Here is a 26,551-nt window from a genome sequence, read left to right as displayed (position 1 = left end):
GGCTTGTTGCATTACTTTCTCGGGATTGAGATCCTTCAGTCTCCTTCTGGGATCACCATCACACAATCCAAGTATACTCTAGATTTACTCTCGAGGTTTCATATGGCTGACTGTAAGCCTGCTCCGACTCCCTTCCTTTCTGGAGTCAAACTTGAGGCTCAATGTTCTTCTCCACTTGTTGATGGCACTTTGTACCGCCAACTTGTTGGGAGTCTCATTTATCTGACTCATACGAGACCTGACATCTCCTATGCTGTAGGCATGGTCTCTCGATTCATGCAGGAGCCCCATGAGTTACACTGGAAAGCAGCCAAGCGGATCCTTCACTACATTCAGGGTTCTCATAGTTGTGGGATTCACTATGCAGCAGGTATTGAGCTTGATTTGGTGGGCTACACAGATTCAGATTGGGCAGGTGATTCTGAGGATCGCAAGTCTACTTCAGGGTATAGCTTCTCACTTGGGTCAGGTCCTGTTTGTTGGTCGAGTAAAAAGCAGTCTGCTATTGCTTTGTCTTCTACTGAGGCTGAGTATCGGGGGGTTGTAAATGCTGCCACTGAGGCCATTTGGATTCAACATCTTCTCACTAAGTTTGGTATCCAAATCAGACAGCCATCAGTCATATTTTGTGACAACCAGAGTGCCATTCAGATCTCACGGAATCCAGTTCATCATCAACGGACCAAACACATAGAGGTCCACATGCACTACATCCGGGAGCTCATCCATGGTCATGTCATTGACCTTCGCTATTGTCCAACTTCCGAGCAAGTTGCTGATATCTTCACCAAACCCTTCACTGAGAGCAAGTTCCTTCATTTGCGAGCTTTACTGGGGGTGCGGGATGCTTCATCTTTTGGGGGGGCTTCTTCCTCTCACTCGGAGTCCTGACTTTTTTGTGGGGGGGTTTCTTTTCTCTCTCTCTTTTGAGAAATCTTATGTACATGGGTACCTCATCAGGCTTGACTTGCCGGGACCCATTTCTACATCCACCTAAGCTTCGCTTATGGGGGGGTGTTAGTGTAGTTTTTTATTTTTCCTTTTTTGCTAGGTTTTTCCTACACTTTTTAATAATCTCGCTTAGGTTAATAAAGCATGTCTTATTAGGTGAATGGTTGTGAGGTGTCACCTTTCTACATGTGAGCATCCATTAGCTATCTTGGGAAGATACTTTGCTATCTTTAGTCCGATAGATGGTTGCTCCTCATTGGTTGGTGTTGACACCTCCTCCCTCTTCCCAGCCTATATAAGCATGGTACCTGGCTTGTATTTTCATCTCTTATTTTTTGCATCCTCTTAATGCTATTTTGCTTCTAGCATTTGCATTACTCTCTTGGAGACTAACTCTATGATGCTATTTTGATTTTGTATCATTTGCATTCATAGTTTAGATATTTACTCTTTGCACTAGTTTTCTGGGTTATTAATCTTTTCAGATTCTAACATATCTCAGTCCACTATAGAATTAGAATATGTGGCAGCTGCAGTCAATTGTACAAACATTGTATGGCTCACACATCTATTGAATAGAATGAAAGGAGTAACAAAACCGGTGATATTGTATTGTGATAATACAAGTGCTATAAATATATCCAAAAATCCAGTAATGCATGCAAAAACTAAGCATATTGCAATCAAGTATCATTATGTCAGAGAATTGGTAGAAGACAAACAAGTGAAATTGGAATACATTCACATGAAGGAACAAACTGCAGATATCTTCACCAAACCGTTGCCCAAGGATGCCTATGAATATCTTAGAGGCAAGTTGGGGGTTATACCCCTAAGTCAAGAAGTTTAAGGCAACAAGGAAGCTGCCTTGCATCAACAGGAATAAATCATTGAAATATTAATAGGTTGATGCAAAGGATGACAGTAGGAACAGACACTCCAAATCAGTCACAAGCATGGTGACAGAGGGAGAAAAACAACAAGAAGCCAAAGCTTATATACTACATCTTTGGCATTTATGTCAAAGAGGGAGAAATATGCAAAAAACTGATCAATGCAAAGAAAGAGGGAGATATATATATGAAAGAGGGAGATATATGTGATCAGTAGTGAAAATGCAGAAACCTAACGTATACAATCTTGGTGGTAACTGAATTGATTACTTGATCAGTTTGGTTTTCCATCAATGCCAAAGAGGGAGATTGTTGAAAATGATTGAAATGATCATAAGAAAAGTTGTTGGAATAATAATGGAACTGGTAAAGAATGTCCTCAATCATTGTTTTGTCATTGATGTCAAACTTGCTACTTGTAGGGATGACAATTGCTTTAGTGATCCAAATACTATCAATTAGTTGATTGTCAAGGTGGAGGCAATCAATAAGATGTAACTAGAACACCTAGAGAAAGGTTGAAGTTATGATGTTGTAATGAAGTACAAGGATCAGCTAAGCCATTGATGAAAAAGTGTATTTGATGACATACTATAAGATACAAAGAATGGGCATACTGAAACATATCTAAGTCTTTTGTAAAGCTCAAACTAAGTTCATTAGAGAGAAGGAGCCAAGCAAGCTAGTAAGAGCCGAGCAAATTCCTAGTTAAGTGTCGAGCAAAACCAAGTGCCAAGCAAAACCAAGTGCCGAGCAAAACCAAGTGCCAAGAAAAACCAAGTGTCGAGCAGAACCAAGTGCCAAGCAAAACCAAGTGCCGAGCAGAACCAAGTGCTGAGCAGGTATAGGTGCTGAGTAACACAGAGGTGCCAAGCACCAGTAACTCAATAATGCCAAGTTGCTGCATTATTTTGGAAATCAAAGATTCACCAGATCTAAGCCAAGAAGGTTGTTATCTAGAAGTTTGTGAATTAAAAGGAAGATAAAAATGATGAGTTGGTGGCACAGAACACCATGTAGAACATTTTTAAGATACAACTGGTGAAGTTTCTAGAAGAAAACAAGATATAGGGTAGATACATTGTATCCTACCTAATCCATTTTGAAACCATAAAATTGGAGAGGGATAATTGAGCGGCAAAGGCAAATCAGACTTCTATATAAGAAGACATAAGTTAATTAAAGAATAGAGGGGATAGTGAGAGAGAGAGCCGTGGTCAAGTATAAAAGCATGAAATGCTGAAGAATGTGCTAAGGAGAAGATAGCATAGGAACTCTGTTTGGATAGACAACCAAAAGGATGATTGCATTGGAAAGATGAGTAAGAAGACTCAAGAAGACAAAGCTTGAGAGGGAGACAAGTAGTCAGAGCTGAAGTGATTGAAGCCAAGCATAAGGATTGAACTGAAAGAGTGATCTGAAATCTGCAAAGTATGTTGTAAGTTATATTAGATCAAAAGACCATTATCGTTACTTTCTAAAAATTGTAACAATAAGATAAATCCTATGGACTTAGGTTGGTTTAACAACCATTAGATAAATCCTTTAACAAGATGACATTCCAAGTGAATGTTCTAAAGACCTTTAATCAGGCCCATTCCTAATAGTTTGGTAAAATCCTCTAACAAGGTCACATTTAACAGTGTGTTGTAAGCCTTTAACAGGGTAGGCTTTTAACAAGGCATCACTTTAGAAGAGTGAGAATCAAGTAGCATGTTACTGGTGGTTTTTCCCAAATTGGGTTTCCACGTAAATCATTGTGTCATGTGTTGATCTTGAATGTTTTATATTTGCATGTTGATTTATAGTAATTTTCTTATATGACTGATTTAAGTTTGAACAGATGAAAAGGGTATGGATTCATTAAAAAGTATTAAAAAGGTATTTGGACCTTGAATAACTAATTCACCCCCCCTCTCAGTTATTCTAAAGAATTCTAATGGTTTGATATTGTATTCAACACTATGCACCAAGGTATGATGAACCAAGATGACAATGTGTCAAGTACATGAAAAAAGAGGGGTCTAATACAACCGTATGCTATATGAAACCATGATATGGAAGACCATGATTCTTGGGGAAAATAGGATGCAAAGACCATGATAAATTCAAAAAATACTAATTCATACAAGTAACAAGCAATCATGCACAAAAAACCAAAAGCAAACCAACATTTTGCCCCTAGTCAAGCTGAAAACCCATTAATGGATTGATTGATGAGGATTGATTAAGGATGGAAAAGCTAATGATAAGCGTAATGCACATCCAAGGATTGGGAAGGATTCATCCCATGATAATGTTCGAATATGGTTAATGGATTATTAGTTGATTGGGTCAAATTGATGAAGTGATTAATGATTGATGTACAAGATTGCAAGATTAGATTGAGTGGATTAGTATTGATTGTACAAAGATTTTTTAAAATTTTATGGTAGATAGATGAAATTGAAATGCAAGTAGAAGAATGAACATAGATGAGATTGGAAGAACAATGTTGATAGGATGAAGAATGATGAGAGTAGAATTGATTTGATGTGAAAGAATTAGAAGAAGGGAAAATGATGAGATTAGAGGAGAAATGAATTGATTGAATGGATTGGAAGAAGTAAAAACTGATGGAAGGTGAAATAGAGTAGAACCAATGACAAGGGATAACCAAGGAATGGTCAATGGATGGGAAAGGTGGAGATATTTGAATGGAGGAATAATATGGAGGACTAAAGTATATGGTATCAGATAATGAGGAGCCAAGGACCATGTTCAAATGCCCCATACCGAGGATAGGAAAATGAAAGAAAATATGGTGGGAAGGGATGCATAAAAATGGAAAGATGGTGTAAAGGATATTGTGTGGAGGACGAGAAGGTATGTCTTCTTCCAAAGCATGTATGAATCTTTTGTTATTGTGCCTCTAGTATTGATCATGAGCACGAGTATGAAAGTGGAATGGATAAGGGATATGGGAGGGAGGGTGTGAAAAAGGGATAATGATATGAAGGGTATGGATGAAATGTGGGATATGACGTGGATGAGATGGATGGGATAACCAAGATCAAGGACATATGAAAGGGGGATGGAAGTATATAGGAGTATGGATGGAAAATGGATGAATGAACATGACAAGGACTATGGAATGCAAGATATGGATAGTATGTCAAGATCAAATATATGGAAGGATTATGGAAGTATGTAGAATAATGTATGGAGGATGTGCAAGGGAAATGGAAAGTGCATATGGATGGTTCAAAGGAAAGTGAAAGTAAAGATCAACAATGGAAAAGGATAAGGAATGAAATATGGAAGATGGAAGATATGTAAGGAAGAGTGGTATGGATGGAACTTGCCCCCAGTGTAGAGTGCAAGTGGAAGAGGAAAAGTGAATGGATGGATTAGAGGGATTGGAAGGAAATGGATACATGATAGGAGAATGAAGGGAGGACTCAAGCATCAAGATAAATGGATGGGATCCCTTGATATCTTTTCCTTTTTTGTCTTTGTTATTTTGAAGGGATCTTGAATAATTTTTCATAGATGTTGGTACAAGAGTGAAAAGAAGGATGAAGTGGATTGGGGAATGGAGGAAAATGAATTATGAAAAGGTTTGGATTAAGAGGGAGGTGTGGGTGGGAGTAAGATATGGGTGATGGATGCTATGTTGGAAGATTTATGAATGGGTGAATGAAGGAGATGGAAAGATCATAATTAGCACACACCTCGAAGGGTGATGGAAAGGTGGAAATTTTAGGATATAAGGACCCAAAATGGAGGAAGGAGACAATGGATTTAGGATGGTGGATTTGGGTATATAAGGATCCGCAATGGATTTGGAAAATGGAAGTTTGGGTGATTTATGTATGAGGGAAGCCATTAGATTAGTAGAATTGGATGTCATTTGGAATCTTTCTTTGAGATTCATTACTACATTAAATAGCTTTGGAATCCACATAATTTTTGCATTTTTGATTTTGAGCCTTTATGGCCTTCTATTTTTTTTTTGGATCAGATTTTTCTTTTCTTGGACATGTCTTTTAGAGGGGACATGTTGATCTTTGAATTTTTGTGGATTTTTGGCTTTACTCACTTCTTCTTGACCATCCAATTTGCTTCTATTGGCCATGGTATGGGTGCATGAAAGTAGAGGAGATGGAGAGCGTATGGATGGTGAAATTTTTAAGGAATTCAAGGATGTGTGCCTTTGTTGATCTTTACTAGGACCATGAGGGGATGAAGTGGAAAACATGGATATAGTGGATGGATGATTGTAAGGACCCAAAATGGATGGAAGAGATGAAGGGTTTGGCTGTGGAACATAAGGACCTAGAATGGATGGATGTGAGGAAGGAAGGGGAATATGGATATAAGGTCCCAAAATGGACTTGGAAGATGAATAATGGAAAGCTTTAGGTTTGGACGAAGGAATTTTGGAGTTGGAAGAAGTGGAAGGTGTACCAACATTTTGAGACATTATTTCTTCAATGGGATGCTTATCATTTTTAATACAAGATGCAAGTCCAGGTATATGGGGTTTATGAGTGGATTGGATAGGTGTGATAGGATCATGTGGAGGATTAGGATCATGAGGGAAATTATGACGGATAATAGGATCCTTGGATGGGGGGGGGGGGGATCACGAAAGGAAAATGAAGGGGTGCTTTGATCTTGACTTACAAGAGGATTGTGTAATGGAACAAGTGGATCATGAGATGGAATAGGATCATGAGATGGAGTGATTTGATCTTGACATGGGGAGGTATTAGTAGATGGAGTAGAAGGAAACTCTTCATGAAGTGAGGGATCTACGGATGCCAACTCTTGAGATGGAGTGGAATCAGTAATGTGCATGGTACATGGAATGCCTTGATCTTTATTAGGAAGGGGATCATGAAATGGACAAGGCAGGATAAATGAATCATGAGGGATAATAGAATGATGGGATGAAGAAATGCTCAGATCTAGAGGAGAAGAGGAATCTATAGTGACATGCCTTGGAGGAAGAACTTTTGGTGATTGGTTCACTTTACCTTGTTCTTTACACTTAGCCAAGAATGATGAGAAATACCCCTTATGAGGTGGGGATGACATTTTTGGAGGATGAGGATTGTGGGAAGGTGGAACTATGGTTAAGGGATTGCATGGAGGGTTGGGGTTGGATGGGACATGAGAACTATGGTCTTCAAAACATGGGGGAAGAGGACACATGGCATGGAAGGTGGACTATTTCTGCTGATTTGCTAAGAGATAATTCTTTAATTGTTCCATTTCCATGGCAAGGGCATTTGTGTTTGAGGAAGTGTGTGGGCTATGAATAGAAGTGTATGTAGATGAAGGATAATGAGGTGGATTTCCCTTGTCAAGTAGAAGAATAATGAACATGAGGTGGATGAGAGTTGGATATGAAGTGTTGAGGATGGATTTGATATGCAGGTTGAATAGGAGGTAGAACTCCATATTTTCTTTGAAGATTGTCAACCATTTGATTAAGCCAACTCAGATCAATAGATGTTAGAGGAAGAGTGATGAAAGATTCGATGATGGATGGAATATGAACTTGGGACTAGGAGATATTTTGGACTTTGTGTTGATTTGATTTGAAATGGATTGGACTTGATATGATTTGATTGAATTTTATTTGATATTGGATTTGATTTGATATGATGAGGGTTCGATGTGATTTGATAAAAACCCTATAATAGTGCAAACAAGTAAAAGTGGGATTTGCATTAAAGTCCAATGTTCGTGACAATGATCCTATGACCAAAGTAGAAGATTTAATGCAAAGATGAATTAGAAGAAGATGTGAATAAAATTAGAAAGATTGATTATGGAGGAATATGTAAATGGATCGAATTAAGAATTGATTGGAAATGACTAAATTTGACAAGGAATTGGATTAGAAGGATGATGATGTGGAGGATTGAATTAAGGATGAATGATGAGATTGGCTAAGGAAATTAAATCTAGATGATGATGAAGCATGACTAGGATGAAGATTATGAATTAGATTGAATGATGAGGAAATGATTTGGACCAGTAGAGATGATTAGGAAGTCAACCAATGGTTTGAATGAAGAAGATAAGAGATGTATGAGGGTGATGAATTTGATGGAGAGAAGATGTGATGTGGAATGATGTGGAAAACTTGACTAAGGGGAACCTAAACCAAGACTTGTTTTTGTTGTTTTGGAGGTTTTTTTGGATTTTTATGCTTTATGATGTTTTTGGATTTTATGGTTTAAGATGAAAAATCAAACAAGGAAATATGTACAAGGCAAGTGTGTTTCAAACACTCAAGAACGTCAAACACACCAATAATCCTATAAGGTTTTGACTAGGATGTACAAGGATCAACTAGAGGGTGTCCTAGATATATGCAAGGTATGTGAGGCCCAAATCTATAGATGAAAGAAAATACTGCCACACAGCCAGGGGGAGACGGTAACCCAAATATCCTCCTTCACTTCCCAAAGGTATAAAGTTCTTTGGGGCTTAGCCAAGAGTGAAAATATTTTGCTTCCAAGAGAGGTGTATTTTGATTCACCTCCCGATATTTATACTCTACCAGAACACTGGAGTTGAGGTCATCCCAAGGGGTGATGAAATCCCCAAGCAGGCCTCCTAAAAAAAAAGAAAAACAAGACCATTTATTTCTTGTGCACCCAAGATCACCCGAAGGCACGAGGGGAGAGAATACATAAGTGGCCTCGGGGTTCAAAAGACATGGGTTCTTTCCCAATGAAACTTTAGGTTTTGTAATCTACTTGAAGACACACATGTTTAAAGCATACAATGTTCTTTCCAATTTCACAACATCACACAAATCGAGAGTTTGCCAATGTAAGTAAATCAAGCATCATCAACATAAGAAAATTCGATAAGGAAAGATCAATTTCATTTATGAATTCAAGATTGAGTGATGGTTTGTTTTAACCACCAAAATGAAATGTGTATTACAATGTTCATTGACCCTTAGACGTGCAAGATTATGTCGTCATTCATTCCAAAGCAAAATCATTCAATTAACTGTGCATTCAAGATGATTGTTTTAGTGTTTAACTATGCATTCAAAGATGAGTGTTTAATCATACAAGTTCATTCCAAAAAAAAATTCAAAGAAAAACCTGCAAGCAATATGGTTAGTGAGAAAATATCCCTACAAAACCACAAGTTAGTGCATCAAAAACCTTGCAATAGAAGTGTTAACACAAAGTTTGGAATTTGATAAGAAAAATAGAGATTTAAACAACATCAAAATCTTAAGAAATTAGCACCATGAAAATGGGCTCAGAATCAACTTTTCAGCGATATTTCATTTTTCAAGAAATGGAGTTCATATGCTCAAGTTATGAGCAAAAAACCAAAGGCTGCTCCTTATGGTTTAGAAAGCCACGTGGACTACTGATGTAGTGCTGACATCAATGACCTATGAGGTTAAATTTGATGGTTAGGAGCACGTCAAGCAATTTTTTTGTTTTGTTTTTAGATGTTTAAAAAATAAAATGAAATCTATTTTATTAAAAAAAAGGATAAATGCTACTTTAAAAAAAATAAAAAAATAAAAAGAAATAAAGTTGCACAAAAATCAATACATATGATTTTGAACCTAAATAAATAACAAAAAAGAAAACAAAAATGTTTTAAAAATGGTCAAGGGAGGGATGGTGAAGGAGGGATGGCAGAGTGGCGTGAGGAGTAGATCAGAGCGAGGGTGCAGGAAGTGGTGGAGTTACAGGTGGTGGCCAGGTTTTGGCGCAGAGCAGCTGAGGGCTAAGCCGCGGGTGGATGCAATGACACAGCCGTAGGGGAGAGGGTAGGCGATGATGGTGAGGGTTTGAGGGGGGTGAGTAGAGTGTTGCAGGGAGGTGGTGGTGGTTCTACAGTGGGTAGAATTGGCGAAGGGGAGGGTTTGTAGGGTGGGGAGGCAAATGCGGTCGCGGGCGGAGGGTGGCACTCAACAAAGTGCTGGAAAAATGAAAAATAAAAAAAAAGTTTACTGCCTCAAGATCCATGCCAAAGTGTCTCAAAAAACATGCCAAATAGTACATAAATTATCTTGGGAAGTGTTTTAGTTTTGTACCAAAATTGTCTTGATTAGCATGCCCCAAAATCTTAATTTTCATGCAAAAAATCTCAAATTTGTGCCAAAATCAAAAATCACTGCCTTAGGAAATACGCCAAAAATCTCAAATTTAAAAAAATCTTTATTTGTATGCAAAATTTAGAAAATTTCCACATTGGGAAATGTGCCAAAAGTCTTGATTTTGAAAAAATCTCAATTTTCATGCCAGAATATTTGAAAATTGTTGCTTCGAGAAACATGCCAATCTAGGAGCAAAAGTTTTAGCCTCAAATTCTAACTGTTTCCAAAATGGACAAATTTGATATGAAAATAGGTGTTTTTGGGTACTCTAAGCTCAACAATGATGTCTGTTTGGGCTCAAAGTGCACCAAAAAGGAAACCCTCCAAATTCAATACAAAAAACACTCTGATAAAATGAAACCCTCTAAACAAAAAGAATAGATCTTAAAGCCAAGAAAAATTTCTCATAAACAAAAGAAAGGCATGAAGATCTGGAGCTCTGATACCATGTTGAAGTTGATGAAAGATTAACCCCACAACTCTGAAGTTTGCTTTCAACATTGCATTGTAGTTTCCTTGCTCTATCTGCATTGTTTGTAATTGCATTATTGCTCATCTTAAGGGCGATAGGTGTGTTAGAGAAAAAGGTTAATTAAATTAAATTACCTTTTCTCCCTTCTTAAGATTTTACTTTATGTTCTTTTTGCATTCACATTTAATAATTAATTAGTAATTATTAAATGACTTTTACCTTTTAGGTTACCCTTTTGAGTTTCAATATCCTTTTACAAGGATTGATCTTTTGTAATAATCTACATCTTTTCTTTATCTAAGAATACAATTTACATATTTTTTAGAGCAAACCCTTGCCTCTTCTTTTCTTTTTCTTTTGTAATAGGTGTTTGCATGTAGGTGATTCTTGGGAGCTGTGGGGTTGATCTTTCATCAACTTCAACATCATTAGATAGTTCTTCAATTACTCCTTCTTGATAAGTTATTTTTCATTTTTTGAGTAATTAACTTCTATTTAATGACTGCTTCATTTTTTCTTTCATCTCATCTCATTGATTCATGGCCATCCTTAATTCCAACTTCTGATTCTGAATAGTCTAGTCAAGCCTATACCTCTCCATGACTCATATATCTACTCTTAGATGGTAAAGCCTTCAACAAGAGAACAAAGATTTGATACCAATTTTTGGAATATTTGGGAAGGTGAATCAATATCCTTTAAAACTTTCAACCTTAATTTTTTTTAGTAATTTCTTCAATTCTTTTGTAACTTGGTAATCACATAACATTTACCACAATACATGTACATGAAAGTAACTTAACTAATATAACATGCATAAACCATAAACACATAAAAATAAACTCATAACACAAGTATTTGGTCATGTAGAAACCCTTAGTTAGAGGGAAAATTGTGGTGAGGATAAGAGGATGCCTTGTTAGGGCTACAATATTTTTGTTACTTCTGGTGACTTAATTTGTTAAGAATATACAATCAGATCTAATAAGATCTACCTTCTTCAAGAATTTTACAACACTATGCTAAGTGTGGACTCCATTAGCAGATTTATATAAATACTATTAGGTCTACCTTTTGAAAGAATTTTGACTACTATAGTGATTAGAAAGTAGCAAGAAAAGATCTGTTTAATGGAAACTTACTTTCCTTAATAGATCTCTCTTGTCAATTTTTTACCACCCTCTATGACTGATCTTTAATTCCTCTTTATACTGCTCAAATATTTGACCTTTGACATACTCAACATTCTAAGCTGTCTATCATAAACACTTCTTAACAATAGTAGTAATGCCCTGCTTACTTGCTTCAAAATTCCTCTCAACAACTTGAATTTGTTCCATTCATCTCCTTTTATAATTGTGTTTTTCCTTTTTGATCTTTGACCTAATTAGGGTTTAGGAATTCTCTAGAATACATTAGTGATCAAAATCAATGATTTCGAATAGTCAACCATTCCATTTTTTTCTTTCTATATTTTCATTGGCCTTCTTTGCCTTGGAATCATATAATAGTCAAATCACATTCTTCAAGAAATATCCTGAAATCTTTTTCTTGAAATGTGTAAATAAAGTTTCCTACTTAGTATGATCATTGTACATAGTATTATGTACAAATTCAAAAATTCATATGTTCTTTGTTCCACTCAGTAAATACTCTGTTCTAGATGTTGTCACTCAGTATTGTCTCTGCTTGGTTATCCCTTTCTTTCTTAGTGAGGTCTTCTTCTCTATGAGTATAAAATAGCTCGGTGAGTACTAAGCTTAGTGATAACTCTACACTTATCCTTCTCTTCCTTCATTACTTGGGCATTATAGTAACTTGGTCACTATGTTCATCAACTAACATATTCACTTCATCTTTACTATCTATTTGACACTGATTGGCAACATAAGTGTTTATGGGAGTAATAAGGTTTTCATCAAATCTGTGCATGAAGGGTGTTCATTTTGTACCTAAAATTTTATCAATTCCAATTTTCTTCTTGCCCAAATTGATTCCAACTCTAGGGACAAAGGTCGCTATAATATCCCCTCTAAACCTAGTAATACATCCTCAAGGACCAATTGAAGAATCATATTTTAAATAAAATGATGTTCTTACCTTCACCCACTTGTAATGCTCATTCCAAAATTAGTAAGTAAATGTTTGTGTCGATTCAGTGTCTAATCTCAAGCTAGAAGAACATTCCCCCCCAGTACCTAATCTACCACATTTGCCAATATGGGGTGAGTGAAATTAAATTTTTTATCTACCCCAATTTTCTTTTCATAGCCATGAAAATGGATTTTTTTCTTTTGGCATTGGAGGGTAAAGGATGCTTCTATTTTCTTTCCGCCCACAAAACCAAACTTTGGTAAATCTCCGCAAGTGAGGAAGCTTGTGAGAAAAAAAAGGCTCACATTACAAACTTTAGGGTGGTGAATGAAGGCATGCAAATTTTTTTGGTCACATCTAACATTGTACAAAATAGGAATGGTAGCCTCTATTAATCCCCCAAATACATGCCATATTTATGAGTGTGAGGATGTGTCGCGATGAGGGGAGGAGAGAATATATGTTAGGAATGTTTAAACTTCCCACCTAACATCAAAAACAAATTCCATTACAATCTTGGAAGTGTTGAGAGTTAGAGACTAGTTTGACATTATGTTTGTTTCCTTATTTCCTAATCTTTTAATGTGTGTGATCTTTAGACATCTAGTGCTGATAGCTCATTATTAAATATGTAATTTTGAAGGTGCCAAGATTCCAAGTCAGCTTTGATAATGATGTTTATAATAATTAATGAATCACCTTCAATATGTATTTTTGTCTTCCCAAGCTTCTTTGAAGTTTTAATAGCCAAAAGAGACACTTTATCTTCAACCACATTGTTAGTTCCATCTTGAAGACATTTACCTCCCAAGGAAATAATGTCCCCACTAGTATCTCTAATTACAAATCCTACCCTAGACAGATTCAAATTCCCTTTATACACACCATCAAAGCTGCATTTTCACCTCCCTTCTTGGGGTCTTTCTTATTGGATCAACCTAGAAAACCCATCACAGGTCTAAACTTGATGCCAAGTAATTCCTATTGGATTAGTTTATCTCCCTAGGTTAAAGAGGATGATGGATTGAAGAACCTAGAAGTTGTTGCTCTAGTGACTTATTAAATAACATTATTTATTCTCAATTTTTGTCTTTCCAAAAGTTCTACTTTGTCCTAAAAGATCCTTCTATTACACTTTTTCCAAATTAATAAGGGGTTAAAGTCCAAATAATTGAGAAGGTGGATTTAGGAGGGGGTTTAGGCCAGTCTAAGAATAGATTTTTTAGTTTTTTTATGAAGGGGGCCTTGCCAACATAATTCCCACCCATTGGTTGCTTTTCTATTTGATTTGCCAAACTCTTTTAGGCCTATTTCATGTATTTGTTAGTTTTATAGATATTTGATATATAATTATATGATATTGTTTCATAAGTTGGATTATAGATATAATAGTGATGTTTACTTAGTTGATTATATTTCATGTGTCGTTTAATGATTACGGTTACTTGTGCTTTAATGATGCTTTAATTGTTCCCATTTAGTGAATGTGATTGCTTTTATGATGATGGAAAATGATATATCTTTAGTGATGATTATTTTATATTCATAATAGTGCATTGTTATATCTAAACATTCGATGTTTGACTTGTGATTTATTATGACACTTACCCCATACTTGCATGTGTATGGTGTGCACGCTCGTTTTACTTTTCTATCTAACATGTTTAATGTAGTTAAGGGAGCGAGTTGTAGTCACCTGCTAGTCGAGATCTACATGCTGTACCACTCCTTGCCATTTCTTGTTTAGCTGAGACATATATGTGCATATGTACATGGTCATCTTTTATGTAAATTGTAGGTACTAGGCATTAGCTTCCCTGCATTGTTAGGATGAATATGCCCTATCATGATAACTCAATGGTAAGAATGAGAAGATAATGATCAAGCACAACACCAAACATAGCCTAAATACCTGTCCTGCAAGAAGGACTCATAACTATCCATCTACCCTTTTTAAACTTGTGAGTCTTTTTGTGTGTATGTGGTTTGATGTTCGCTTTGGTTAGTTTTTCTTATGCATTTCATGTGATTTGACTTTTGGATTTTCTTGGTAGAATGCTAATTATGACTATTGGATTAATCATTGATATTTGAATTATTAAGTGTTATTTAATTAAATAGGGAAAAATATTAAATAAGACTGAATGATTTGAATACTTGGCTAAATTAAGAGATTCAACTTAAAGCCTTAATTTAGAAAATTAGATTAAAATGATTAAATATTAAATATTACTTTAGTGTGAATATTTAATTATTATTGATCAAAATTAAAGTTGCATTTAAAGAATGCACTTTAATTACTTTTATTGATTAAAATAATAAATAATAATTTTAACAAGTTTGCATTAAATGATAAAGTGGGAAAAAAAGAAGAAGAAGAAAATTTTAAATTAAAAAGTGGATTAAATGTGCATGAAAGAAATAATTCAATTAAATAAATATAATTGAAGGGATTTTAGAAAAGGAAACCCTAAAAGGGAATTAGGATTCTATATTAGTGGGTTTTTAGGTCATTATTTCACACATAGGTTTTTGGAGAACAACTCTAGGATTTGGAAAAGAAGGGAATTTTGATGGCTTGAAGGATTTTGTTGTAGGAGGAATTCCACATGGCTGTCAGATTTTTAGCATTAGGATGAGGTAGGGTTCGAAAACTTGAGATTGAATATTTCATCAGAAAATATCAATTTGGTTTGTACTTTTTGGGTGCTTGAATCTTCTTTAAGGCCAGTCAGTAGACTTGTTGGCAAGAAAATCACAGTTTGCATGAACATGGTAAATTGAGTTTTAATTGATCAATTGATGGTGATTTTCAATCTAGTTTGAATCCAATCATTTCAAAGAGTCTATTTAGTGGATTTGATGGGTCAGTTGTTTGAGTTTAGAATTTTTTTAACCAGACCCACTTTGGAGCTCGACTAACTTCACCAGGTTTAAAATTTGGATCTATTATAACTTGTGAATGGGTCTATATTCTTGGACTTAAATATTTGCACATTTTAAGAAATAGTCTCATTTACTTAAAATAAAGGTACAATACTCACAAGGAATGTCAAAATATTCACAAAAGATTGAATTGTGCCTCCACATAAATGCATTTCTTGTCATTGGGCCAGTGTGAACAACATGAGTGGAAAGCACTCAAGGAGGGTTTATGGATTGGCATTTTTTCACCATACGAGACAAATTTTCATAGAAGGATGGTAAATGATCACCTTACTAGATAGTTTGGTTTAGAGAAAGCTGGTTTCCAATTTTGATTCTGAGGATGGTAAATGTGCTTTACATCTCAAGGGAGTGTCTCACAATCTTATCACAACTACAAGGTTGCATGGGGAATAGTATATGAGATTTTTTTCTATGTTATTATCCAAAATGGTGTTGAGCATAAAATGTAGACTCAGAATGGTGAGATCATTTGGTGTGGATCAAAGAGCAACCGACACTTGACAAAGATTGGATATTTCCAAATAAAATTGTGTTGTAATTATGTTGAAGGAATTCCCTTATATGAGATTGAGAAGCTCATATAAACTATCAAAGGTCCATAGTCCATGGGAGGTAGTGGACACCCATTTCACAATCTTGAATTGTTGATTTGTTTTTATTATTGAATATATTTTGTCCTTCGACATTAACACCTCACATTGAATATGCCAAATTTTTTTTCTATCATCCAACTACCCATGCCTATCAATTTTACCATGCCATATATTATCAATTATTATTGTGTTAGTTTTGAAACCATTATTTTATCTAAATATCATACCTTGCAAAAGGCTCAATTCAACACTTTAGAAATAGATGGATTTCTAGCACCTAAAATAGATATTTCTTAGCTCTAGAGAGTTGAAGTAGGTACGTAGGTTGTTGGTTGTTAATTTGGATCCTTTTACATTGTGCATGGAATTCAACCATGGTGAGTGTCTCTCATCAAATTCCTACAATCACTTGGCCTCTTTTTTCCAAACAGAAGATGAATAGGTTCATAATGTTGAACTAGATTTAGGCCTTACAACCATTGAAGTGGAGGCAAAAAGATGAGCTTCCATAGACCCATCTGCCACTAGTATGTCCCTCTGTAGGTGGTTCTATGGAAGCCTTTGCTGCATCAAAATAAGCACCACTTACATAAGAAGTGGTAGGAAGGTGAATGGCATTGGGTGTAGTAAATTAGTTATATTAAGCTATAACCAGTTTTGCCTTTGTAAGTTTGACAATTGTGATACTTCATTGGGCATGTAATTGCAATTATTCAAATTTTCCATCTTTTCATTTGTGATGACTGATGTCTGGAGATGTGATGGGGAAAATGAAAATGGGACATATGTGAAGAAAACCCCTTATATTGGTTGTCAAGGAAGGTACAAGCCACAACAAAATGGAGGAAAAGTGAACAAAAAAGTTTTACTTTTATCCCACATTCATGCCATTGTGGGGTTTTTAGTTTTTTAAATACAAATCCATTCAATGTTTAAATGTATTTAAGATAATTGGCTTTTAAAGCCACAAGCAAGCATGCGAAAGGGGCTCACTTGGTTAGAGGATGTAAAAGGTTAAATTTTGAACAACAAACCCAATGACTAGATGTTGATGTGGTAGCTAAGAAACTAATAGGTGGTGATGTGGCAATGAGTAGATCAAGTGCACCAGATCATGCCACATGGTAGATCAGACAACTATCATTGTGTCACCAAGGAAAGATGTACGCTATTTAAGTATGGTGACACAATCAAAGGCCACCATGTGGCAACAAGCCTAGGCACATATGGTAGCATGAGGACCAATCTAGTGATACCATGTGGCACCTAGGTGGTAGAGGTACTGATAGTCCAAATGATAGGGTAGGAATGAAATGAATCAGAAGGTGACACATGTCAGCGCGATCAAACTTGAGTTGACCCAAATCGAAAATAAGAGGGGAAAATAGTGCAGAATCGAATATTTTATTATTTTTATCAGAAAAGGCACATACAAGAAGCTTTTAATAAATAGAGGTTATAAAATATAGTTTTGACCTTAAGAGATTTTAAATTTTTGGAAAATGAAGTGCAGTCTTGAAGGTCATGACAAGAACCTGATAATCCTCTAGGCACTTCCAGTAAGCAAACATAGGACTATCATATACCATCAAAAATAGGAGAAAGTGAATTTTCCATATTTGAGGTTTATTTTTGCATAAGATTCCATTAGTTAAAGTTAATCAAGTTTTGTACCAGGTACATATTTTTTAACCACACTCAAGTATAGCAGTTTAGATTTGATTTTTCATGAAATGGTGAATTGGGTGAATGTTAGAGGCAATGAGAATATAGTTAGGGGTAGATTTTCTCACCTCTAAGTTAGTTTAATGAATGATTTAGGAGCATTTTCAAATGCATACTTGACTATCTTTTTAGAATAAGGTTTTCATCATTAAGGAGGAGATATTTCAATTTTGTTACACATAATGATGAGATTTTTATTAGATTTCGGTTGTAGAAAGATGAGAGATGCTTTACAACAATAGAGAATGAAGATTCAAGTGTATACATGTCACTTTTAGATCAAATATAGGATTTCATTCCTTTCCTATAACTTTCTCTTTCTCTCTCATTGTAAGGGTTCTAGTTTTCGGAGAAAGTTTCTCTTTACTGTGATACCATTTTGGTTGTAGTTGGTCTATGATGCCACAAGGTTGGATCCAAAATTGTATTTCCACTATTTTCTTTAATTTTCTCTCTTGTATGAACACCATCATATAAAGATAATATACATAGTTTTGATCTATTTAGTGGTTTCAAGAGTTATTTACATGCATCTTGAATGTATAGCTTCAAAGAAATAAATACAAAATGAGTAGAATCTTCTTAGCTTCATTCTGATTCTTATCTCCTATCTCTATAATTTGCAATGTTCTATGGTTTAAGGACAAAGAACTTATACCCTTTTGCATACTTGTAAGATTGTATGCCTCATATGTTTTTCTATGGGAACAAAGAGCCAAGTAAATGCTTGACATATTTGACAAGGTTGTTGGTTATTTGAGAAGGACATTTCATGAGAGTGAGGTCTATATGAAAACTTATGTCTGATTCAAAAAGTGATAGGATAGATCTAATATCTTGATGTTGGAATATGTCACTGGTATCATATATGTATGTGTGTGATTTGTGGAGTTTCCTAATTGATAAGACATTGATTAGTTACAAGATCAACTTGTTCTTACTGTCACATATTTGGGAATTTTATTAAATCAAAATTATAATCATCCATTTCCCTTTTTATTTAAGTGCTAAAAAGATGCCCTCACTTAGCTTATCAATTTCTTAAGTCATGTTATTAGCTATTTCATGTCTACGATCTTTGCATAAGTACAAAAGATATAAGGGTTCTATCTACTTTGTTTAGATTTAGTGTATGCTTTTGAACAACTGGTACCATATGAATGAATCTGAGGTACACCCACCTAGGTTTTGTAGAGCCTGGAGTAGAATAAGTGTCTAGTCTTATAGTTGGCTTAGTGTCTGAAAGGATATGTTGTAGATGGGAAGTAGTTTCCACTAGATCTATTTTATTCTCATCGAGATAATTTGAAGTGTAAAGTTTTGAAACACCAACAAAATAGAAAATCTACTAGGGAAGTATTGAATCTAAAAGAGAGATTCAATATTATTAAAAGAAAGGCATGTGGAAGAATTTTCTATAGTAGTACAGTCATGAAGTGTTTTCAATTTCTTTGTTGAAGATTCATCTCTCCCAGTAATGTTTAATCCATTTGCAGTAGTAGCTTTGAGGGTTGAGTGCAAATTGTATTGTTACTATTGTTCATCTTCAATCAACTCAGTTGGATTTTGTTTTCAAAGTGTTGTTGTAAAATTAGAGTCAAGAATGAACAAAATGTTTTGTTCTCTTTTTCAAGTTTGTAAATCTATAAGAGTGGTTTGATGATTTTCATTTCTCCTACAACTGAAGGTCTAGTTCAGATTTGTCAAGAGACAAGTTATGTCTTATTTCTCACATGTGTGAGTGGTGACTCTAAATATCTATACCAATTTGTTCCTAGTTGATCTTATTGTAATATTTTGAAGGACTTTCAAGTTGTATGAGAAGATCTAAAGCTTTTGGTAATCTCTTGAAAAAGAAGTATAAGTTCTTGATAGTGTCCAGTGTTGTATTGCATCTGTTATTATGAGAAGTGATTTATTTATTTTCTTCAAGGAAGTGACAACTCTACAAATTTTTATCAATGGTGTGAATAATTTTTAGTATGCACCCATTTCAAATCAAGAGATCAAAGTTTTGCATCAACACTGAAAGGTATTTTTCTTTTCATGATTCTCTTTTCATGGAATGCCAAGTGTTAGAAATGGTTGCCTCATTTTAGTGATTTTCAACACTAGAAGAAAGAGGCACAAATTTTATTTTAAGATGGAGTTAGATATCAGGTTTAAGGTTAGTTTTCCAAGTTCTTAAATTTTAGAAACTATGGTTAATAACATCGCTATGTTGAACAAGAAAATCTACAATAAGGTGGTCAGATTCATAAGTATTGCAATAGGAAGTATTCAGGGTCTAAATGTTGAGAAAATTTATATAAAGTTTAAATCAGTAATCATGGAGATGAATTTTCCTTCTAGACCTAAGGAGTCCTCCTTACCTAGTATTTTCCTAGATATTCTTGTGCCTAATTCAGTTAGCAAGCCAACCTCTACATGATTACAAGAGCATTTGCAAGTTGAAAGATCCATTAAGAATATGGAAAGTGATAATAATACTGTTAATGTTATATCTTCTAATGATGATGGTATATGTGTTGAAAGCCAAGGTAGTAATGAATATAATGAATCCATGTGTAGTGATAATGTGTCTTCCAAGTGTGAAGAGATGGATTCAAATGCTAATAAATCAGATGATTATAGTGAACATGAGGAAGATGGATATGAGATTGAAAATAAACTATGGTACAGTGAGTATGAAGTTGAAGAATTGTATAAAAATAGTGGAGGTAATTCATGCCATGATGAGAATGAATGTTGTAATGATTCTGATGTTTTAGATTGCTATACTAATCTTTATGCTGTTCTGAGTTCTTCATGTCATCTAGATAATAATCAAAGGTAGGAGAAGATTTGTGAGGCAATCTTCTTGAGCCTTGATGAAATTTCAGCTTTGTTGGCTCATGAATTTGAAAAGTATGTAAGTGTTTCTAAGGATGCTCATATTTTCCCTTATGACGTTTCTTCATTTAGTCAAGTTACTTCCCCTAAGTTTGATGTGGAAAGAGATATAGAATCCAAACAATCTTTGTCAAATTTTGGAGGTGTATATGACAACACCTCAAATGTCTTTGCACATGAAAACTTGTTAGATGTGGGGGATGTTAGTGAAGAGAAGCTTGATACTATTTTAGATTCTTCTCATGTTGATATTATTGCAATATGTTTTGATGTTTTAGGTGATGAAGAGGAAAATAGTGGAAGTTGTCAATCTAACTATGGATTTTCTTTATATGTTGATAAGTCTTGTAGTGATAAGTTCAAGGTTCATTCTAATAGTTTTTTAGATGAAGATAATGATTATGATCAACATTTTTTAGATCAACATTTTTAGGATAAGTTTTCATACTTGGTGACTAATCAATTTTTTTTTGTGTGAAGGAGCTTTAGGGAATGATAAATCTAATTGGATGAGTATCAGGACTACAATGAGGTAGAGAAATCAGATTTCATATACTCCTCACATATAGTTACACAAGGTAAGTTTTAATCCCTTGACATATGAAACTTTGTGAGTGAAGTGGAATATGAGAACTTTGTGTTTCTAGTTGATAACATGTATCCATTATATGTTCATGATGGTTTTTAGATTGATTTTAGTTTGTATGGGCATGTTGATTCATTTCCTCATAGTGAGCATGATGTATGCTAATTTTTACATGCACTATGGTAATGAAGATGTAGATTCAGTTTTTCCAAGTAAGTTATTTCAGAATGCTAATCTGATTGGTGAAACTGATAAAAGAGATATTTTTAGCTTACCTCATGAATATTCAAATGAAAATTAGGTCTATGATAGAGGTAAAAGTTTTTGTTGAAGTTTGGTGGCCCAAGGCCATCATTTGTATAGTTTAGGAGTAGTTGTTCTTGCTTTCAATAAGCTCTTTAGGAGAAGTTTTTGCTATCAAGTGTGTGATCTACTTCTTCTAGTGATTCTAAATTCTTGCCATGCCACAAGGGACATGCATCCCCAAATAGAGCCACTTTTGGGACTCAAAATGACCTTCCCAATTTGAGTACCATTCTAAGCTTTTGAGCCTTATAATTGCATTTAATGCATATGTATCCAACTGTCCATTTGAGGCCTAAGAGGTGTTTAATGTTTCTAACACCTTACATTCAACATATCCATGCATTTCATGAAGGTAAATTTTCATTCTGAGTTATCCAGTGAAGTTCTATTTTGAGCAATGATCAGATTTACATTTTTTCATAAGTTAGAATACCGAAGATGCCTCAAGCAACAAATTTCCTATCAACAACACTTATTACAACAAAAAAATATGCCTCAAAAACCTCAACAAATTCCTCTATAAAAATAGTCACATACGTGGCATCACATGCAACCAATAGAGGTATCTCAATAGAAACCACAACAAATGACACAACAACAACCACAATAGGTGATACAAAAATAGCCCATGGTAGAATGCTCATAATCAATACCACAAAAAGAACTGTAACAAGTACAACAACAAGTACCCCAACATGTACCAAATAAGGACCTTTTTGTCTTTGAGGTACTATAAGAAAGGGGCTTACATCCTAGTCCCTTTGATAAGAGCCAGTATATGCCTCCATTCCCAAAACATTTTGAGGCTCCAAGATTAGAAAAATATCGAGGAAATGATAACCCTATTGATCACATCAGGGAATTTTATGCCTCCTATAGCTAACTTAGTGATGATCACACCTACCTCATAAGACCATTCCCTTGTTCTCTCGGTGGGTGCACACTTGAATGGTACTCCAAACATCTTGGTAATATCAAATCATGGTAAGAATTAGAAAACAAATTCATCTCCCGCTTTGCCTTCAACATTACAAATGAGGTGACACTTTTTGATTTGGGCTAAACTAAAAAAAATACGGGAGAAGCATTTATCACATTCTTATTATGTTGGAGAAAATTAGTCAGTCAATGCTCACTAAAAATTCTTGAAGAATGACAAGTTAATCTATACATTAAAAACCTAGTCACTGACTTAATGTATGAACTCAAGATCAAAAGACCAAGCACCATTTCCAAGTTTATGAAAAAGGGGGCTAGTATTTAAGACACTCTTATCCATAAGGGAATCCTCAAAATGAACAAGGAAAACACCAAAAAAAACTCATCTAATGACAAGGCAAAATTTTTCTCCAAGAACAAGAATGTAACCAATGATGGTATCGTGGATGCACACATGATTAGTGTAACAAAACACCAAATGAATCTAAAAGGTTTGAAGAATGCAACAAATGATGGTATCATGGATGCACACACTATCAGTGCAACAAAACCCCAAATGACTCTAAAAGGTGCAAACCCTACAAATTCACAAACTCCTAATCAAACACCACCTCAACAACATAAAACTGAGACTTCTACATAGGACAGACCTCATAGGCATCCTATAAACAAAGACTTGAAATTCACACCCTTGCGGATACCTCTCAACACTACACTTCAATAATTACTGAGTAATAACTTCTTGCAGTTACCCTCAATCAAGGATGAGCCATCAACAAAAGAAGAATGTTGGGATGAAAAAATAATTCTATGATTACCACCACACCAAAGGACATAATACCTCATCATGTTTTCAACTATAACATGAAATACAAGACTTATTGATGATGGTGTGATCATAGTCGATCCATCACTACTTGCATCCAATTTTGATCATACTATTTTTAAATATCCTTTGGGAAATAATAACAAAGGGAAAGGCTCCAGTTTAAACTCTAACTCGTAGGCTTACACACGCACTGGATATGACTACACCATCAATTGTTTCAATGAGTTTGACTCCCAAATATCCACATTCACCTTAAAAGCCAATGACCCTTGCTATGTTGTTTCCATTCACCACACTTAGATTACCTTATCTGGAGCCCCAACTAGACCTATGGCCCTAGTTAGATCTACCACCTCTACTAAAGCTACAACCCCTAGTAAACCTATAGATCCTACTTCTTTAGATTATAGCATTGTAGATCATCTTGATAAAACCCTAGGGCAAATATCCATCTTGGATTTGCTATATGAATCCCCACAACATCATAAGATCCTTGACCAAGCCCTCAAAGAGTCAATAACCCCAGATAACATTGATGTTGCCCAGTTCCAGGCCATGGTCAAGAACCTATCCACATCATAGCATATCACCTTCTCAATTTGAGATATCCCTAAAGAGTAACCCAACCAAAATGACCCCATTCATCTCAAAGTATTTATCCATAACACCAAGGTTAGACGCTTCTTGATAGATGGTGGAGCAGGACTGAACATTGGTATTTTAAAGTTGTCAAGGGTCTTGGTTACTCTACAAAAGATGTGGATCCCTCTCATAGAGTGAAAATAAAGGCCTATGATGATGACAACATGATACTAGGATGCCCTTGGATCCATGCTATGAAAGCAATGCCATCTACATATCATTTATGTCTGAAGTTTGCCTACAACAATGTGGAGGTTACCATCCCTGGTGATCCAGATCCTTTCCAATTTTGTGCTAATCTTAGAGACACTACTGTATACCAAGTCCCAATAAAAAATGAAGCACAACCTATAGATTCCTCTAACTATGTAGATCCTGATATACTCATTAGTAAGGCCAAGGAAAAGCCGAAGAGTGAAGACAAATGATGTAGAGAATACTTTATGTCTCAAGTATCCCACATTAGGGAGTCACTAGTTCCTTCCCAATCTTTTGGTAAATTACAACTATTGCAAGCACAAAATTATGAGACCCGTATCCAAAATGTCATGTCTATCAATTTTATTAGTGGAGGTGACCTACATAAAGAACATCTCTATGAGAATACATTTGCATGTATTGAGAAAGAAAAAGTAGAACAAGAACCCACTTTTATATCTCTTAAAAAGTATGGACCTAGCTTTATTATTATGTAGAAAAAAGGCTATGATGGATATAGTGGTCTTGGATCACAAAAAAAAGGAATAATTGAATCTATCACCACAAAAGGATAACCTCCTAGTTTGGGACTTGGATTCAAACCATTGTGAATAGGTCCTCCTAGTATTAAGGTACCTACATGTGAGACTATGAATGTTTTAAATGATGAAAAGGCATATGAGGGTACCCAACCTAGAACTAATAGTCCTGATAGTTGTTATGCACTTGACCATATCTTTTTTGACTCTTGTAGCTGACCTATGGAGAATAAAAATGTTAATATAACTCCACCAGTCACTCAAACCAACTGTACACCTTGGATCAAAAAATTTTGGGATCTAAGTCCTTTGACTTTTGGACACTATCCCAATGATACCACTAAATCCAATATCCATATATATGCCTTCAACTAGAGCCCATTCAACATTGATGATGACATCCCCTCAAGTTATCTTGAACTATTGGATTGGGACTAGGGTGGACCACCGATCTTCGATCAATTTGACAATGATGATGCTCTTGTAATAGACTTTGAACTCTATGAAGGCATTATGGTTGCTAATCATGAAGAATCAATTTCTCCTGAAGTGAGCATATTGGCATATTTTGGGGAGTCAACTCCATCTTCTAGTTGTAAAAATGAAAACAAAGAAAAAAATGACAAGAATAGGTCTCTTGGTGAAAACTGAAAGGTGCGATTAGTCCATGAAAAATAAAAAGCTAAGCAGTTCCCAAGGATACAAGATGAACAAGATGATGCCATGAATATCAGTGTTCCAATGTTCAACATACCACAAAGTATTTTTGAGCTCTCTTGATTAGCCTTCATATGGAAGGTTGTTGGTCTCAATACTCCTAGTTCTTCCTTGTATCCAACTACTTATACCCAAATCCCACTGCCTGACCTATCCAACACCCAAAATCAAACCTTTATCAATTAAGCCTTTGAGGATGTCATTATTAGTGGAATCATATCAAAAAATCCTTTAACCCATTTATCCTCAAATGCCTTGATTCATGAGAGGCATACATTATCTTACATATAGTACATGATGGTATATCTTGAGGCCATTCTAGTGGTTTGATTTTAGCTATAGAATTGGAACAAATCCTATGTAGTTATGGTTAGTTGTGGGTCTAAGGATTATCAGCTAACAACACCAACAACAAATTTATTCTGAACATTTGTCAGTAACATTCATGATTTCATCTAAAAGTCCTGAATAAACATTTAAAAAAGGAAAAAAATTAGAAAAAAGTCATGAAAAAATGGATGCTTGACGAAAACCTAGCAAACAAGCATCTTGGAACAAAACTTTGAGTCAAGAGAAAAATTCCACCCAAAAGTGAAAACCTGGCAATTAGGTGCTTTGGGAAAGTACCATGGTGAAAACCAGGCAAACATGCACTATGTGCAATTAGTTATTGCTCCTCCATCAATCGAGATTCCATTTTGTTTTTACCCCTTTTGTCTTCCTTGATCATATCCTTCATATTGCAAGACATCGCTAGTCCTTTATCATGGCCCACAAACTAGTTAATGTCCATTGTTATCTTAACCAAGCATCACCAGTCTATACATACTCTGTCTTTGGCCTTTGTACATAGTTTGTTTCTTGTTTGGGGATATATCACCTACATAGTGTGCGAGCCTAAATTTGAACTAGGGGCATATCCCTAAGCACATTTTATCCATTGGACTTATTGAATATTGGATTGCAACTAACACTTTTCAATCCTTTTTGATCCTAAAGAAACTCTTAAAAATTCAAATATGATCTTGAAAAAATCACTAAAAATCATAAAATGTCATGAAAAAATCCATAAAAATCATAAAAATGTCT

The sequence above is a fragment of the Cupressus sempervirens genome, chromosome 3, assembly GCF_028749045.1.
Source record: "Cupressus sempervirens isolate cs-2001-9-10 chromosome 3, ASM2874904v1, whole genome shotgun sequence".
NCBI lineage: Eukaryota > Viridiplantae > Streptophyta > Pinopsida > Cupressales > Cupressaceae > Cupressus > Cupressus sempervirens.
This window is presented reverse-complemented; position numbering follows the sequence as displayed.